Source organism: Aedes albopictus, chromosome 2, assembly GCF_035046485.1.
Source record: "Aedes albopictus strain Foshan chromosome 2, AalbF5, whole genome shotgun sequence".
NCBI lineage: Eukaryota > Metazoa > Arthropoda > Insecta > Diptera > Culicidae > Aedes > Aedes albopictus.
Genome location: NC_085137.1, coordinates 265472849 through 265493315, shown reverse-complemented (window position 1 = coordinate 265493315; position 20467 = coordinate 265472849). Strand labels below are relative to the sequence as shown.

Below are 20467 nucleotides of genomic sequence, written 5' to 3'. Positions count from 1 at the left end.
ATAAAACTATAGTCAACCACAAACCGATGTAGGTACAAACTAAAGAGAAAAAAAAGATTAATCGTTTTGTTTCCAATATCACGATAAAACTAGTCACAATTTCTTTTATTTTTCTTTATTGAAGAGAGTTTTGGCCAGACGCTGCTTCAACTCTTAACATTTCTTTAATGGTTGGCTTTATTTCCCAGCTTGACTCCAAATTCATCCATGTTCATTACGATGGGGCAAAAACTAATTTACATTTCAGATCACGATTTTATTTTGGACCCATTATGATTTCAACTGCGCATAATTTCATCTTGATCTGATACATATAGTATTGCATCCACCATCCAAAGCTTACAAAGAGTTTAATATGCATAAAGATACCTTTTCAAAGAAAAGGTATGTGACTTCTGAAAGTATAATCTAAACGTTAAGAGACTTTAGTAAATTTTGCCATCAATTTGATGAAAAACATCCGTGTAGGAGCATCGTAGCTATGCAAACTAGTTTTGGAGGAATTATAAAATTTGGTTATGAAATAATTATACGATAAGAGTAAAAACGACTTTGTAAAACATTCCAACATTTGTAAAAAAAAATCCTATAGTTGTCAAACAAATTCTATATCATTATTTTTTTTCACTTTTTTTTCACTTTCATTCGTTTTTTTTTCACCATAATTGGAATATTGCTTTTCAAGATATATCGACACTTGATTTTCTTTAACGCATACCTTTTCTTTATCAATTTATGATCTCAATTTTAATATAAATTTAATGTTCGGGCTTGATTGACACATATTACAAATATACCTGGAATTCTAAATCTTCTTTTGTTGAATTTGAGAGGGGCTATAATAAAACTAAAGCATAGTTACAGAATCATTGAATTAACTAAACTGTTAAATGTCTAGGGATTACCATATTAGATTCCTTGATAAACCGGGAAATCGAATATAAGAAACACACTCTAGCTCCTACACAGTGCTATCGAAATCTACGTCTACCGAATTCAATAAGATCTGGCGCATCTCCAAAACATATGTACATAACACTGTACATTGGCTGTATAAAGTAGAGTCACGACTCACATATAAAATTTTGAGAAAGGTAAACATTTCATATTAACACTATCAAGCCCGAGGGAACGACACATTCAGCAGATGCATTTTGCTTCCTCAAGATGCGCATCAGATTTTAGGATGTCAAAAAAGATTTTTCAGATTTTACGCGCGTTTTACGGGATTTTCAGATTAAGATTAATCCACAGTTTCGCTTCTGCTTTCGTCGCATTCAGACGGTGGCAAATGTGCTCTTGACTAGTTTGAAACCATCAGCGTGTGCTGTTTAGGTAACGGTATACCGGCATCAGTTGCATTGTTCTTCGTTCGCTCACACATTTGTCGTACGCCGGCGGCGGAGATAATTGTGATATTCGCAATGCAATCCAACTGCGGAATGGATGAAATTATCGAGAACACAGTTCAGTTTCGATTCCCATTGGGCAGTCCACGTCCCACATGGTCGGAGATCGCGGATTTTCTTAAGACATTGGACACAGATCTTCTGTCAATGGAAACGGCATATCGAACATCACGTGATCGCTCTATTAGCGTAAAATTCATCTCTCTGGAGGCTATGACGGAGGCGCTGAAGAAAAACACGGAGGCAAAGAAGTTTCACTACACTAGCGGGAGAACTGTGGAGGTGCGGATGACAGTGGCGGGCAGCAATATACGATACATTCGTTTGTTTGATCTGCCACCGGAGCTGAAAGATGAAACTATATCGCTAGCGCTCGGAGAATATGGACGGGTGGAACAAATTATACGTGAAAAATTTCCTGCGGAGCTTGGCCTGCCCCATTTGTGTACTGGGGTGCGGGGTATTTATATGACCGTCGAGAAGGACATCCCTCCGATGATCAATTTCGGTGGTCGTGAAGGACGGCTTTATTACGACGGATTACAGGACACGTGTTTTTCGTGCAGAGAGGTTGGACATCGAAGGGACTCCTGTCCCCACCGTCAAACCAATCCCTACGCGGAGAAGAAAAAAAAAGGTGAAGAAGAAGCAACGGATCTCACAACCCACTACATACGCTGCGGTGGTCTCTGGACAAGAGCTTTTGCCGACGGAACAAGAGGAGGAATTGCCGGTGGAAATTATCGAAGTGCTGGAGGATGACATCATCGAGCAAACAACGGAAATGTGTGATGCGGAAGAGTCGAGCGAAGACAGAAATGAGATGAATCGGAAAGGAGACGAAAACACATCGAAAGACAAGGTCAACGAAAGCCAGGAAACATCGGCAAACGCTAGTGTGGCACAGCGACGGGCACAATTCGCAGCTTCTGGTGGTGGTTCAAGCTCCGGTTCCGTTCCGCGACCAAGGAAGAAGTGTGCCCGAATGCAATTTTATTGATATGCACTCTTTTGAATATTTTTTGTAATTATTCGACAAGATGTCGGCTCTGTAAAGTTTTTAGTTAAACGATCGAGCCAATAAATAAACTATTTGGTTAAAAAAAAAAATAAGATTAATCCAAAATTAGATATGTCACCCCCCTCGATTAAACCCATATAGGGGTAGACGGGGCAATATGGACACCCTAAGGTTTTTGCCAACTTTACCTGGCAAGATGTCAAAAAAGTTTAATTTTTTGACACATGTATCCTTTTAAAGTCTATTTAGCATCCATTGCATAAGAATGCTCACGAAGAAAAATTATTTACCCACTTCAAAAAATGTTTTGAAAAATGTTAGTTTTTCATGACCGTCTTCAAGCATACGGGGCAGAATGGACACCCCCATGGGGCAATATGGACACCATGAGACTTTTAAGAATTTCGTACATTATTTACACCTATAAAGTCATTTCATTACAAAACAACTATTATGGATGAATAATTCGCCGAAGACGTTCATTTTTGTTCAGTTATTTTGAATTCAGGCTGTTTTGGATAAAGCTTCGTTTTTGTCGGCATGTACAGCTGTGCTTAGAACAACTATTTTCCACTGCTGTCGTTTTTTGACCTAATTTGTTTCACCCTATTTCTACTATAGTGAACATTTAACCGAAAATATACTGAAATCGAAGAATTGTGATTTAGGTTATATTTTTCCCTTGCCGCTTCTTTCAAAAAGGTGAGTGTCCATTTTGCCCCGGAGCAGAAGATATTTCCAAACTTGATTTTTTATATAATAAAGAAGAAAATATAAACATGTTAAGCATGTAGATACAGCAAAACTACTTGCATGTGTTCTAGAAATATCAGGTTTTAATCGACCTGCAATAAATTAATCACTAAATCTTATTTTAGATGGTGAGAAAATTATAATTTCCATGCACAAAAAAACGGAGGACGCAACTTTTTCGTGTAAAATCAAGTATAATTTTAATTTTGAATGTTTATTTCCTGAAACTACGTTTTAGACAAATGGACTATATTCTCCATTCATTGAAAGTTCAAAAAAGTTCACATATTTCAAAATATTGAGGGTGTCCATTCTGCCCCGGGTGTCCATAATGCCCCGCCTACCCCTAGCTGAAGCTTTGTTATGCCGCGGAAAATGGTGGCACAACAAGTGTTGCGAGGGTCAAGATCTGCTGGTCATCACATGTTTAATTCGATTAATTGCGGTTATCAGTTATGTGTCCTATGTTATTACATATACATAGGCCAATTATGAAAATCTAATTTCTAATGATTTTTATATATTGTATTGGGTAGACAATAAGAATATTTACAAAAAAATCATATCTGCACCGTATTGTTTAAATTAGAGGCAATTCTTTTATGAGTTTTTTTTTTCAAATAAATGATCTACAGTTAGCAAAACTGTTCAAATAAAAAAGTTGTTCGAGGTCCCTCGGTGGATTTTTTCGATCGACCCGTAAAACGAAAGCTAAAAAGCTACATTTTCATAAAACGAAGAATTTGGCGATGCCTATTTTTTGTGATAATATTGTTCTACCAGACACGCCGTGAGGCTCATAATCAGGCGCAGCATTTTTTTTTCGCTGATATTTTCAGCGTCGCCGTTCAGCAAGATTCGCACCTTCTCGCAAAACTGCAACGAATATACAAATTCGTCCTTCTCTTGTATCCACGCCATTCACAACATTCTCTCGAATCCAACGTGCTTCTCCGGTAGCATGGTTTTCGACGGCTTCACAATACGCTCTGGTCGCTAGTTATCCAATTGCGGATATGGAATCCAGCTCGCTTGTGGACTTCGATCATCTTCTTTGCAACCTCGAATGCTTCCTCAGCCGTATCGAAGCTGTCCATGTAGCCATCCACGTAATGTCACTTTTTCACTGCCTCTGCTCCTCGGGGAAATTCTCCTTCTTGTTCGGTCGCGTTTAAGCTTTTTCTCTCTCTTCTTGACGTAACGTCCTCATTGGGACAAAGCCAGCTTCTCAGCTTAGTGTTCTATGAGCACTTCCACAGTTATTAACTGAGAGCTTCCTCTGCCAATGACCATTTTGCATGCGTATATCGTGTGGCAGGCACGAAGATACTCTATGCCCAAGGAAGTCAAGGAAATTTCCTTTACGAAAAGATCCTGGACCGACCGGGAATCGAACCCGTCACCCTCAGCATGGTCATGCTGAATACCCGTGCGTTTACCGCCTCGGCTATATGGGCCCTAAGCTTTTTACGTACTGCGAATGGGCTGGAGAACAGGTAGCTCCAAATATCGCTACATCAGACACCATGGTAGTCATCGGAAGTTTTGGGGAATCTCGGTACGGGAACAGCAAGGCACTCGAACTGGCATCTGTAGAAACATTTCCTTGACATCTGCTGACAGTGCCACTTCGCGCTCCCGATATGCAACAGGACAGATAATACTATGTCAGAAGATCTGGGCCCTTAAGCAGCAAGGAGTTTAACCCGTTTGACCCCAGGTGAAAAATAAAAGTTCGAAAAATCACCAACAGCCCATTTCTCAACAGAATTCGACCAAATTTTAAACACAAACTCGCACAACACTATAGTTTTAAAAATATACGGGATCAACATTTTCTTGGACTTCTGGACGGAGTAAGGTCGGTGGGTCTCACATGTGTGTCATAAGTATAAGACACTTATACTTATACTTATAATACTTATAATACTTATCACATGTGTGTCATAAGTATAAGATAGTTCAAATCAGTAAATGTCAAAAAAGACATGTTCTGTTTTTTAGAATGTCTTGAATTGGTATAGGGTATCGCGCCACTTGGGCGGTGGCTTCTATATTCGTCTGTTTTCCACTATAACTCAGTCAATTTTGAAGCAATTGACTTGAAATGTTGTACACGGGTAGATACTATACCTATCTCACCACATTCCAAAAGTTGTGTCAATTGGTTCAAACTTGACTGAGTTATAGTGGAAAACAGACGAATATAGAAGCTTACGTAAGATGTTCGTAATTGCGATTTGAATTTGGTATGGAGCAACGTATTCACCTTTATTCACTTTGCCACTGTTTCCTGCCCTGGGCTGTTTCATTGCTCCAGGACTCATACGTCTTCGTGTAGAAAAATAATTGAGAATATCGACAGGAAAGTAAGATAAACGCAAAAATATATTTAACATTTTGTGGAAAATATCTTTAAAAAATCAATAGGCACTACGAAGCTTGTCGATAGAGCTAGCTTTTTTTTTAATCTTTGCTAGTTAATTTCTATAGGGTAAATGTACCAATAGTGGTGCTATTAGTAGCTCCTTGTAGTAAAATAATTGAATAAAATTGATAATACCACAAAATAAAAAGTCTGAAAACGTTAATCGGTAGTTTTTCACTTGAATTTGCTAGGAAAAATGTAAAAACTCTTGTTTATTGCAATTTTTGCTAATAAATCACTTGCACCAACTATAGATACACGGTTCCTATTATTGAGGTAAAATTTAACATTGGTTCCTATAGTGGCGCATCCCATTGAATTCTTATGGGACCCACCACTATAGGAACACTACCACCACTATAGGTGCAAAGGAGGAAAAAAATTAAGAAAAATAATTGTTTTAAATAGGTTTTTCGGCAAATCCTGATCACAAAACTGAATTAATGTTATAAATTAGGTATGATGCATCTATAAAAAATGTCATTGGCAAGCTTCTCGGTCAAAATTGTGCTAAATTGGCACTACCACCACTATTGGTACTACCTCCACTAAGGGAGCTTTTACCCTATGGAGGGATTGAATAACAAAAAAAATCAAAATCAATCAATGATGTCACCATAATTCCATAACACAATCATGACAAAAACTTGTTGAGCATACGTGATTTTTTACTTTGTATGTGTTTTTGGGAAGTTCTTATGTGACATTTCTAGAAAAAATACCTAAATATTCAAATATCACCAAATAGCAAATTGTGAATAACTCTAAAACGGATAGAAAAAAACGCAATGCTGTCTTCGGCAAAGTTTTTCCTTATAAAATTTCCGATCTTTTTATGGAAATTGTTTTAAATTAACATTAGGTTCAGATACGTTTTATGATGGGTACAAGGCACAGTATATCAAAAATTGACAAATTTTAGTAAATACAAAAATTCAGTATCAAAAAGTTACATGCAAAACATGTCGTTAATTATTTTTCCCAAGAAGTTTGGATCCATATCAAGCTGTAAAAAATATAAAAATAGTGGGCATTGCCAATTTTTGTACGGTAAAAAATATGTGTGTGAAATTTATTATGAAAAATGACCATTTTTCAAAAACCTCGCCGGGGCGACCTCTAAACGTCATTTCTGAAAGTTGCCGTCATACAAAAGTTTGTTTCTAACACTTTTAGCTGTCATTTGCAGGGTAAGCCCCCAAGCTTTTTGACCATGTGCAATTTTGGGACAACCTACTAAACATACATATGCCGCCAATTTCTCGATATTAAAAATAAATAATTTTATTTATTTAGTTCCGATTGCAATACCGTTCAAACGACGCCTTCCTACGAACGATAAGCATGTTCATTTGGCTCACACTTTGACAGTTCTCTCTGCACGATTGGCTCACAATGGCCGCTTCCGCATATCTCTATAATGTAGGATTACTAGGCTACACTTGACGTTGCTTTTTTTCCTCTTCGCGAGTCTCGTCTCAGGTATAGAAGGCATCACACAATAGAGTTAATAAACTATAGAGGACGAATGTCGCTGCTGTTCCCTTTGTTCTCGTTCGCAAACATCCCGGGTATCTATCTGTCAAACTGCATACTTTTTCGCTTTGACACTTATATCCCTCCCTATCTTCGCCAGCAAGAGATGTGCGGCGGCGACGCCAGCGAGCAGCGACATTCTCCCTCTATAGTTTATTACCTCTATTCATCACACTGTCATTGATAATGGTAAACAAAAAAACATCTGATCTACGCATTAGTCCAGCAAAGACCACAGAAACGAAGATTGGCAGCTGGGACATACACAAATCTTGCTGCTAGTAACCCACTAACTCATTTAGTCATAAAATGATTAAAATCTACACAATAATACATCCACGTACCATATATCGATTTTCGATTTTATTTGAAAAGAGAAAAACGTACTCTAGACCAATGTTTATGTAGTTTCATCACAATTTATATTTTATTTTAATTTACACGTGCTGCCAGTCTTGATCTGGGATGTCTTTATTTTACTTCACACCAATAAAAAATGGTATACGTATTGAAAGACGTATCCATATATGGTGATAATGGTATAACGCATTTGACATTTCGGTGCCCTCTATACCAGCACACGTAAGCGAAAAGGCTTCAACTTTTTGAGTCAGAGTTCCACTTATGTTATGTGGTATAGCTCAAAATTGTGACGTGCTGGAGCATATCAGAGTAAGGATTCGGATTCAGTGGCCCAAAATCTGTCAGAAATACATACGTTTGTTCTAGAGACAAAAAAATGATGCGCTGTGTAGTGATTTAATCGTCATAAGCTATACCTTGTTTGTTCATTTGAATGATGAGATTATTAATATTGTGAATATCGAATTATAGGTTGAATTTCGCCAGGACAATTTTTAAGGATCTGAAGTACACTAGTTTACAAAATAAAACGAAAGTCGTGAACTCCTGTCAACGACCAAAATTTTTGAAGCATAATTTAGCGCTGATTTCGAAACCGTGCTTCAAAAAATTTAAAGTAGAACAGTTTTTGAGTTTTAGCTCAATATCGAGTTTTATAACTTTTTAAAATATGGAATTTAATAAAATTCAAACCATTTAAAAATTCTTTCTCAACGTTTATTTGACATATCATATGTAGGCGAGTTACAGTAAAAAATTCAGCTCAATCAGAGCATTGATTACGTAGAATGAGATGTGTGAAGTGAGCGACGTTGCTTAAAAATAGAACAAACATCGATTTCAAATCATCAACCTTGTATGGAAAGTCGAAAAATTTTTCGCTCTACTGTAATTTTTTTCCTTTGCGTTTTCGAACTCAGGGCATGATTCTACACCAAAAACGATCATCAGCCTACCAAGTTCAAAAATGCTGTAAACTAGTGTTATTGTTCGCACGAAATCGGCAAAATAAAACACTGTGGAATATAGCACTTTTATAAAGAAATCGATTATGAAATGGCTAAAACATAAACGACTCATAAGAAAGTGATCATTCTTCATGAATAATTCCAAAAGTGCCAGTGAAGAAACAGGGGTGTTAGCAGTAATAAATGACAAAAGTTCCAGAAACAAATAAAAAAATGCATAAATAAATCAAAAGTTTCCATAAATAATTGATTTTCGAGCAATTAAATACGTGAAAAATGCAATGAATAAATCAACTGTTGCAATAAAAAAAGCCATTTTTCCCACCAAATAACTTCGAATTTTCCATAAATAAATTCGATTTTTCCATAATAAATTAGAAAATTCACAATAAAAAAAATACCGAAAAAGCAATAAATAATTTAAAAAGTGCAATAAATGAAAAAATTAATTATCAATGAATGTCAAAAAACGAGCAATAAACGTAAATGCATTTTGAGCCAAAAAAATACACAGACCATGCGGCGAAGCCGCATAGAGGATTGAGGAACTGAGACGGCAGAAGGCCGCCGAAGTTTCCGATATCCGATGCACCGCAACTGCATCGTTTCGGTTCTAGGCAAACCACAGATCCAAGAATTTGCCCGGTATAATGCAAACATAGATGTTATCCTTTTTTTAGGTCCGAAGAGCGATAGCGAGTTCGGACAGCAAGCGATTGCTCGGTAAATACCACCTAGACAATAATAAGTATTGTTCCTTCAATAATGAAGGCATACCTGAAATTTCAAGTGCTGTATTTGTTATCTCAAAGTTATTATATTAACTGTTTCATTTTTTCGATGACTTCATGATGAAATAATAAATCTTGATCTTCGGTTATTTTCACTGCTCAACCAACAAATACTAAATCAATAACAAACTCTGCTCAAATATGTACCTCCAACTGTTATTGTGATGTTCTCATAACATTTCGTAGAGTAACGCAGCAATAACAATTTTAGGTATTAGATCACATGTTGCTCTTCGCATAGTATTTGTAAGGTATGCCCTTCTGCTCGGGTGACATGGTATTCTGAAAATAACTTTTTATCTGTTCTAACTAGCTTTTAGTCCAATAAGATTTCTAATCCAAATGGCTTACTTTCCTGTCCTTTACATTAAAAGTGGGATTCAGGCCCCAGTTCTCGTCTTGAAAGACGTGTGCTTCACACTAGAATGTCCAAACATTGTGATGGATATAACTTTATCAACTCTTGAGAAGGATTAAATGTTGTTAGACTCGAGAGACATAAAACACTAGAAAAACGTTTGATATCTTGTAGTAAATAATTTTAAACAAATTACTTTGAATAAGATATTTTGATGAGCTCTGTTCTGCCTCATACTTGGATATTTATTTTGTGTTTCATTCATGTGTGAATACGAACTTCTATGAATAAAATTTCAAGGCTCTAAATGTTTTCTACAATTTCTATTATAACCTCTGAAATTCTGTTTGAATTTCCTCATCACTTTTATCATGTATTAGGTGCGTAAATATCTTTATATTTTCCTTTTCTTGCTGCGATCTCTGCTGCAATTTGCACTGGATGAACGAGAAACCTTTCCGCTCGCTTCCGCCGATGTCGAGAAAACTGTATAAATCGTACAGAATCGTCGATTTCCTACAAGTATGTGAGCTACGTGATCAGCTGATGGCTTTGCTACAGTCCGGTGGAATGCACCTTCACAAGTGGACATCCAACACTAGTCAGCTCCTATCGCCCATTCCCAGTGAAGATCGAGACAGCTGCGCATCTTTCAGCGGAAGTGGCCTCAACGAGGTCAACAAAACCTTGGGATTGATGTGGAATCCTTCCACAGACGAGTTCTTGTTCCGATCATCACCTTCAGAAAAGGCCAGCAGACCCACCAAGCGTCAAGTCCTGTCCAAGATTGCCAAGATTTACGATCCGCTCGGACTTATTTTTCTTGTGGTGGTACTGACTAAAATAGTCATGCAGAAATTGTGGATCAGCAAGCTGAATTGGGATGATCCGTTAGACGATACCCTCCTGAAGGAGTGGGAGATCTTTCTGATGTCACTTCCAACTTCGGAGCAAATTCGCATTCCACGCCATGTGTTATCGAACAAAGCGGTGCGGTACGAATTGCACGGATTCGCAGACGCGTCCCAGAAGGCGTATGGGGCATGCGTGTATGTTCGCTCAATATTCCCTGATAACACCGCATCGACGAAGTTGGTCAGCGCTAAGTCTAAAATTGCACCGATTTCACCCCTGACAATCCCTCGACAGCAGCCCTTCTTTTGTCAAGATTGATTAGTAAGGTCGAAGCAGCGTTGGAGATGAGCTTCAGTTCCATCGTTCTCTGGTCGGATAGTCAAGTTGTATTGGCATGGTTACGCAAACCGCTTGGCAAACTCCAAACCTTCGTCCGCCACAGAGTTGCAGAGAACACATCGAATACTAGTCACAATTTGCCCCACAATTTGGCGGCAGTATCAGTTTTTTGCGAACCACCGAAGAGTGTACATCAAAGCTAAGTGAAGAGAAGATGAATATAGTAATTTAAGTAAAATCTCCTGTGTTTGCATCTAGTCATCGCGCTTCTGAAACATCCCCGATTCCACCAAAAGAGTTGTTCAGAAATAATTTTCCTGGAGTTATTCAGAGCAACGGAGTTGTTCGGAAATTGTTTTCCTCCACACCCAACAGCCTTTATCAAGGCTCAAAGAGTTATCAGGTTGCTGCTAGCAGGGCTAGTCCAGCTCAACCACGCGAGGGTTCCTGCTCCCACCCGGCTCGATTCCTGAGCGGAACGCGAGCACCACAACGTAGCCAGCGCAGTACAGTCCACTGCCATCCCGTACAACCCCTTCCTTCCACTCCTCCGGTAGTTGTTCGGTTTCCCAGATCCTGAGTATCAGCCGATGCAGACAGGTGGCCAACTTCTCTGGGCCCATCTTGATGAGTTCAGCTGCGATACCATCCTTACCAGCTGCTTTGTTGGTTTTGAGCTGGTGAATGGCATCCTTAATCCTTATGTGCCCAGCAGGGTACCCGGGTACCTTTTTCGAATTCAATTCTCGATATTTTTATGATTATTGAGAGTAGGAAGTTGAAACTCTGCCAGATCTTAGAACTCGTGAATGCATATCTATTAACAGGGTTGAACAAATTTCCAAGTGAGAAGGGTCGGGGGGAGGGGCCGCTGATTTTTTTTTATTACGTGGAATAATGAGTTTGTGAGTTGAATGAGCAAGAAAAAAAATCGGTGGGAAATTGACGGAGATATGATCATTTCAGTTTCGTGGGTACCCGGTTACCCTGCCGGCATTCTACGGGTGTTTTTTTTGCTGGCCACACTACGGTTAACTTCCCTCAGCGTGGGAGTTGGTTCATTTCCGTCCTCCGCTGTACTGGCTAACGTGCCTACGTTCTCCACGCCGTTCAGGTGCTGATTGAAGTGCTGCTTCCACCTTTCGATCACCTCACGTCCGTCCGCCAAGAGGCCTCCGTCTTTATTCCTGCATATTTCGGCTCACGGCACGAAGCCGTTGCGGGATGCGTTAAGCTTCTGATAGAACTCCCGTGTTTCTTGGTAACGGCACAGCAGTTCCATTTCTTCACACTCCGCTTCTTCCAGGCGGCGCTTTTTCTCCCGAAAGAGGCGGGTCTGCTGTTTCCGCTTCTGTTTATAACTTTCCACGTTCTGTCGAGTCCCTTGCTGCAGCATTACCGCCCTCGTTGCGCTTTTCTCCTCCAAAACCGTTCTGCACTCTTCGTCGGACCATTCGTTCCGTCGATTCCGTTCTACGTACCCGATGGTGCTCTCGGCTGCGTCGTAGATGGCTGCTTTCACTGTACTCCAGCAGTCCTCTAGAGGGGCCTCATCGAGCTCGCCCTCGTCTGGCAACGCGGCTTCGAGATTCTGCGCGTATGCTGAGGCGACATCCGGTTGTTCCAGTCGCTCTAATATGTACCGTGGCGGTCGCCGGTATCGTACATTGTTGATGACGGAGAGTTTTGGGCGCAGTTTGACCATCACCAGATAGTGGTCGGAGTCGACGTTGGCGCCACGATAGGTCCTGACGTCGATAATGTCGTCCGTCAATCAGAACGTGGTCGATTTGAGATTCCGTCTGCTGTGGTGATCTACAGGTGTAACGATAAGGGAGGCTGTGTTGGAAAAAGGTGCTACGTATGGCCATATTTTGGAGGCGGCGAAATCAATGAGTCGTAGGCCGTTTTCGTTCGTCAGCTGGTGGGCGCTGAACTTACCAATCGTCGGTCTGAATTCCTCCTCCTGGCCTACCTGAGCGTTCAAGCGTTCAGCCTCTGCATATCACCCATCACGATGAAAGCTGTTCCCAGCTCTCGTGTGTTGCCGCAGCTCTGGTAGATGGTATGATTAAACGTTCGCACCATGGATCCTGTCCAACACACCTCCTGCAGCGCTACGATGCCGAACCCGCGGTCCTTCAGTAGATCGGCAAGTATGCGGGTGCTCCCAATGATGTTGAGAGATCGGCTGTTCCACGTACCGAGTTTTCAATCGCAAGTCCTTTTTGTTCGCTGGGGTCGTTGCCGTTGGTCTCGGTTCATATTATTCTGTTGCTGATTTTCCGTTACAATGGTTTTTTTTTACGGCTGGCTCGTAGGGCCTGACACCAACCCCCTACTTTCCGGAGGAACATAGTGCACAGTTGAGCTTAAAGTCTTTCCCTGGTACTCGGACTCGGCGTTACATTTGAGAAAAGGTTGATTCAATCATATATCATTATAGAACTCGATTTCCATAAACTTCATGTCATTTAGTGGTTAATTCAATAATATATTACAAAATACATTTCGAAAACAGAAACTGATTGAATGCAAAATAGTTTGGTTTCAACATTTCATGAAGTCGGTAAAGCCGATCAATGTTCCTACACTGCACACTGGGCCACGAGCGGGATCTAGCAAGTAAAAACCTCTAGCGTTTTGGGAGTGCATTTTTTTTTTGAGTTGGTGTCTTCGGAGACTTGTATTTATTTTACCTGTACTTTTATGTGGAGAAGAAAATTAGTTGGTAATTTTGCCGCATAGGTGGCGCTGCGATACTAACTTTTTTGTTCTACGTCCTAGAGGTTTCCCGTCTTGTGCAAAGTTGTAGAGCGTGCAAAAATAAGTAAAGTCGCCGAAGACACCAAAGTTGTGTGACTTCAAACAACAAAGTTATACCAAATATAGTAAAATTTACGTGAAAATCACGTTTTCATGACTATTTTGAATGTTATTTGCAAATTCATCAATTTGAGCACTTTACACGTGATAATCAAAGTAGCCTGCATCTGATGATACCAGCTTTGCAATTTTTGGGGACATTTAAAATGGTTTTTTGGGCAAAATAGTAAAAATTACTATGATTTTTACAAACAGTTTTTTTCAAAAAGTTGCAAATTTCGGCAAAAGTTGATGCTTGCTTCAAAATATACCACTTAAGATCTATTAAATCTGAAAGTTTACCGGAGGTATAATTTGGTGTTTTTGAGATATCTTGTTTTTAAATATTGATGTTTTTATACCTAAATTATTTTCAAAGAGAAGCAATTCCTTATTCCAGAGTTGTCCCGCCAGTAGATATTCACGGATCACTTTTCAATTAAGAGTTTTATGTTAATCCAACGCTCTGATTACTTAAAATTAACGTTTTGTGTTCAATTGTTTTGTGCATCAATTTATTGAATCATCAGTGCTCATATATTTATTGGTCTATTGAAAGAAAGAAATTATAATCGTTTTAGGCCCTGTGTGAGCGACTCACGCAAGTGCAAAGTTTTGTTATGTCAATCCGTGTGGTCAATTTTCAGTTAACTCAGCGTACATACGTACGTAAAAACGAATAAATTATTGGTTGAATTATAAAAAAAAATCCTCAGCCCAAGATGAGATATGAATTCATGACTCTTATACAATAGGAAAGTGCTTTACTAACTAAGTAACTGTGTCAATTAATGACACGGCATTGATGAGCTAAGTTTTATTTTCATAATTTCATCAATATCCATCTAAACATTTCTAGTACCGTAAACCGGGGTCAAATTGATCAGCGGGGTGAAATTGATCATTCGGGTACTACATTGTAATTCCATACAAGGAACTCTTAAGCGTTGTAATGATCCTGAACTTTTTACGTCATCTGGTTCGTGGGTGTCTAGAGATGAGTACAGACTTTTATTTTTTTAGAAAAAAGTTAGTTTTACCTTTTTTTAGGAATTTGCAATATATTTCTCATTAGGCTGAAATTATTGCACCTAAACAATCGATTGCTAATAGGACTTCCCGTAAATTATCTGTTTTAACATTTTTATGGAGCCTTGGTGGGCAGGCACGGGAAAATTCATTCACTCACATTCATCTTGCCAACTGCGCTCTTTGTTTTGATTGCTTTGTATCGTTCGCTCACGGTTGGATCAAACCGTTCCAATGAATTCCACCGAGCCTCAATACAAATGAACTGCAGAAAGAAAGATTGCATAGGGTAATTGATCCGATCATGGAGGAGTTAAGCGCTGGGTTCATGTTTAAACCACAATTGTATCGCCCCAAGCAAACTTTTTACATGGATTGAATTGCAAATAATAAAATCCATCCTTAATCTACGGGAAAATAACGAAATATTGCCACTTTGATGTTGTTATGAGCATTTTATTCGTTTTTATCTGAAAGAACATTGTGTTCCTAATGTTGCGGTATTTTGTTCCTATTGTTGCGGTATCCCATTTAAATCATATGGGATACCGCAACATTAGGAACACTACCGCAACAATAGGAACACAGCAGCAAACACATTTAGGAAAATATTTTTTTAAAATAGGTTTTTGGGCAAATCTTAAGCAAACAAATGGTGCAATATCATAATTTAAGCACCATACATCTATTAAAAATACCTTTTGGTAACATTTCAGTCGAAAAAGTGCTCAATTGCCATTACCGCAACAATAGGTACTACCACAACGATGGGAACAATTACCCTAGAGAGAATGGCACCGAAGCAATTGAATCATGTCGATCGTGATTCTTCGGTTGGGCCGTGATTCAATGAATCTTTACGCGAACGTTCACACACGAATCAAATTTTAGATTCAGTGTGAATGAAAGATTGCATTCGCGCGATTGTTATGACAATATTATTTTGCGGGTTTGGTGCGTTTTTTTTTTTAATTTATTGCTAGATGGGAAGGTAAAGCATGTGTATTCGTGTTATATTTCCTTGGCCGTGCGATGGCAAAGGGGGAAAATGCGTTGACCTTGGCGGTGACATTGTGCAAATGGTGCGGCGCGGAAGCGGTTGATTCGGTAAAATATATCTACTATTGTACCATGTATCATGATGAGATGTGCTAGCTTTCTACCACGCCGCCGGGTCATTGATGAGGATCAAACTCGCCGATTGGTGCCTGATTTGCCTGAACGATAAATATTTGACCACTTTTGACAAATACATTGCAGCTTTTTCTTTGATTTGTTTTTTGAGAGTGACAAATATTTTGTTTGCCCTGTACTCCTTGGCCAAAATGTAACTGTCAAAATTAGTGAAATAGTGAAATCTTTGGTTAACATTGAAAACATAAATAAACCAGAGTAATAATCCTCCTGATCTATTAAAACACGGTACAATATAGCGGTAGTATTTTCTTTCCTTTGTCAAGTATGTAAACTTGATAATTTATTGCCTTTTTTCGGTTATATTATAATATTGTTTTCTTAAATCAGGAATTAGCCCATCTTTGCTATAAGCCCAAATAAAAAATGTACGTTTGGCGATGTTATCCACATGCACTAGAGAAATTGCCTGATTTCAAATTACGTGGAAATCTATAGACCCTTTCATATTTACCACCGATACTAATTAATTTTCTAATTAGTTAAAACACGCAATTGATTAATACCCTCAACAAACGGGATAGATAAAACTAGCACCATCAGCATCAGCAGCAGTACGACGAACGAAACGAAAGAATCGCCGCGATTGAAAGAATGCATTCACGTGTGATCCTTTCAAAACATTCGCCTTGCGATTGCAGTCCCGTACCGAATGAGTCAACGGGTAAACGCGAACAACGATGAACGCTGCCATAATTTTCGTGTATTTGCTTTTTCCCCTTCATTCGCCTGAGTGCGTAACACACTATGTATAGGATTGCTAGGATTGTGTTTCGTTCCGCGAGAATGTTTGTGAGAAATCTCGAAATGAATGAATCGTGAACGATTATTTCCATGCCTGTTGGTGGGGTAGTAATGTAGCTATTCTGAACATGAAATAGTTTAAAAAAGTTAATTTTATGATGAAATAGTCATTTGTTGTAATAGAAATCACTTATTTCAAATTAAATTGCCTACCTTTCGGCGTTTAAGATAAAAAATTTAAATTTAATTTTGTATTTTAAGTACAGGTACTCTTAGATATAACGTACAAATAATTATTTTCTTTGTACGTTATATCGAAGTGTACGTTATATCGAAGCAGAGAAAAATTTTATGCTAGTGTTGATGTATTCGACGTGAAATTAATCCTAAATAATTATTTCGGTGAAATTCACAAAACCATCAATGAAAATCATAAGTTTTCACGAAAAACTCATGCTTCGATATAACGTACACTAAAATTTTCCCCAGATTACGCTAATTCTGGGTGAAAAGGCTAATGCTGCAATAAAACAATGATTTGAGTGATTTTGTAGTTTATCTGAGGGTTATTCCTGGAAAAAATAAAAATTTTCAATGTTGTACGTTATATCGAAGCAAAATGTACGTTATATCGAATTCGCTATATCGAGGGTACGCTATATCGAGGGTACGTTATATCGAAGAATACCTGTATTAAATTCACTAGTTATAAGATTTTAGATGCTATATTCGGGTTTAGAAGAGCAAAATTAAGCGGAGAAGGAAATTTTCCTTTTCAACTGATGCTTAATTGTATACTGATCAATTTCGCCCCAAAGTGGCATTTCTATTTTTTTGATTTTTGGAGTTATTTAACTCAAAGTTTAAATTTGTTGAACAAAATTCTAACACATGGTTCCATGGAGATCCACTGGGTACTGGTTTTACAGAAATTCTTTTGGTAATATTTGAATTACCACTGATGTTATGCGCAAAAGTTGTTTTAAAGTGATCAATTTGACCCCGGATTACGGTATGTACGTTGAGTTAACTGTAACTTATATTTTTTTACTTTCACTATGTGCACTGCCGATTAAATACATTGATGCGCAATTGAACATAAAACGTCAATTCCAAGTAGTTGAGGCGTTGGGTAAACATAAAACTTTTAATATAAAAGTGATTCGTGTGGATCTAATGGTACGACAACTCCGGAATAAAGAATTGCTTCTATTTGAAAATAATTTAGGTATAAAAACATCAACATTTAAAACAAGATATCTCAAAAACACCAAATTTGAAAATAATTTAGGTATAAAAACATCAACATTTAAAACAAGATATCTCAAAAACACCAAATTATACCTTCGACAAACTTTCAGATTTAATAAATCTTGAGTGGTATATTTTAAAGCAAGCATCAAATTTTGCCAAAGTTTGCAACTTTTTGAAAAAAAACTGCTAGTGAAAATCATAGTAATTTTTACTATTTTGCCAAAAAAAAACCATTTTAAATGTCCCGGAAAATTGCAAAGCTGGTATCATCAGATGCAGGCTACTTTGATTAACACGTGTGAAGTGCTCAAACTGATGAATTTGCTAATAACATTCAAAATAGTCATAAAAACGTGATTTTCACGTAAATGCACGTAATTTAAATAGTAATTTTTGGTATAACTTTGTTGTTTGAAGTCAAACAGCTTTGGTGTCTTCGGCGACTTTTGCACGCTCTACAACTTTGCAGAAGACGGGAAACCTCTAGGACGTAAAGCAAACAAGTTAGTATCGCAGCGCCACCTATGCGGCAAAATTACCAACTAATTTTCTTCACCACATAAAAGTACAGGTAAAATAATACAAGTCTCCGAAGACACCAACTCAAAAAAATGCACTCCCAAAACGCTAGAGGTTTTTACTTGCTAGATCCCGCTCGTGGCCCAGTGTGCACTGATCAATGACATCCCGTTTTACGGTACCAAATTTTAAAATTTGGTTTCTGAAATGAGCTGTTTACTATTGAATCTACATAAATCAAAATGACATATTCAGCACTGGACTGTTGTTTCCTAAATGCATTCACCCTTTCGAATTCATCATTTTACAATGGTACCGTAAAACGGGGTAACTTATATAGTTTTTCAGGAAATTTTCTTAGTATTTTCCATGTAACAATGTTTCTCCAAGTTTTATCTAAGAACTGGGATATCAGTTATCAATTACAATTAATTCTACAGATTATAGGAATTTCTCGGCTCTGGCAGTCTGAGTGGGTAGCAAAAGGCTGTTTTGCTCCTACATCCGACGTTTCGGTTATATTTATTTAACCTTCTTCAGGGAATTGGAAAAAGCTAACTCCTATTTCCTGAAGAAGGGTAAATAAATATAACCGAAACGTCGGATGTAGGAGCAAAACAGCCTTTTGCTACCCACTCATACTGCCAGAGCCGAGAAATTCCTATAATTTAAATATAGATTTTTTTCAAAACTCTACATTTAAAAATGAGTTTGTGGAGTACTGAGTGCAAAACACAGTGAGTTTAGGTACCGTAATCCGTAATTGATCACTTTAACCCAAGCGCGATCGCTGTTGTATTTTGTACAACACGATGAAAAAATCTCGCTTTTTGTACTCAACATTAGCGTGGTGCTAACGCAGGTAGTCAACCGCGCGAGTTACGGAACGTTAAAACAACTTTTGCAAATAACATTTGTGGCCATTCAAATATTGACAAAAGAATTTCTGCAAAACCAGTTCCTAGTGGATTTCTTTGAAACTACGTGACAGAATTTATTTCAGCAAATTTAATCTTTAAGTTAGATAACTTCAAAAATCCAAAAAATGAAAATGCCACTTTGGAGTGAAATTGATCAACATATAACTGATCATCGGTTAGAATGGAAAATTGCCTTCTCCATTAAATATTGTTATTCTGAACACGAATAACGCGTCAAAACTTTTACAACTAGTGAATTCGGCTCTTATATAACGAAAAGGGCCCATATAGCCGAGGCGGTAAACGCACGGGTATTCAGCATGACCATGCTGAGGGTGACGGGTTCGATTCCCGGTCGGTCCAGGATCTTTTCGTAAAGGAAATTTCCTTGACTTCCTTGGGCATGGAGTATCTTCGTGCCTGCCACACGATATACGCATGCAAAATGGTCATTGGCAGAGGAAGCTCTCAGTTAATAACTGTGGAAGTGCTCATAGAACACTAAGCTGAGAGGCAGGCTTTGTCCCAATGAGGACGTTACGCCAAGAAGAGAGAGAGATAACGAATTGAAATTTTGAAATCAACCCTAAACACCTGAAGGTATACAATTTCCTGTGAAATAAACGTCTTCATCCACATTAAATCACTTTTTCAACTAAAACCGAAATTTTAGAAACTGATTCGTGTCCAGAATAGCTACACCACATCACAATCAAACTTCCACAAAAATGTAAAGCTTGCTGGTTCTCCTAGTGGCAATCGGTTCTTTAGTACCAACGGTTTCGCCCAAGTAACACACTTGTCACCGAAAAGTCACGGCGGCGCAGGTTTATGTTGCGCCAAAGTCACTGTGACTTTCTTCTAGCAAGTAAGTGTTTATTTGTTAGAAGTAAGTCACAGTGACTTCTGCGCAACAAAAACCTGCGCCACCGTGACTCTTCGGTGACAAGTGTGTTACTTGGGCGGCTATGTAAGAAACACATTGAAAACCCATTAAACAAGTAATACAACACTAACTTTTCATAAAAACTGAAAAGTCCACACCCATCTCTAGACATCTATGAAATAGATGAAGTAAAAATATTATGATCAAAAAATGGTAAAACATTTTTGTAGCGGCC

General features: G+C 38.3%; 1 protein-coding gene across 9 annotated transcripts in view; it reads left to right on the top strand.

Annotated features, from left to right (window-relative positions):
- Positions 1–20467, top strand: part of LOC109407097 (neuronal acetylcholine receptor subunit alpha-7) — a 349591-nt gene that overhangs the window by 154315 nt on the left and 174809 nt on the right. The gene's annotated exons all lie outside the window — the stretch shown is intronic.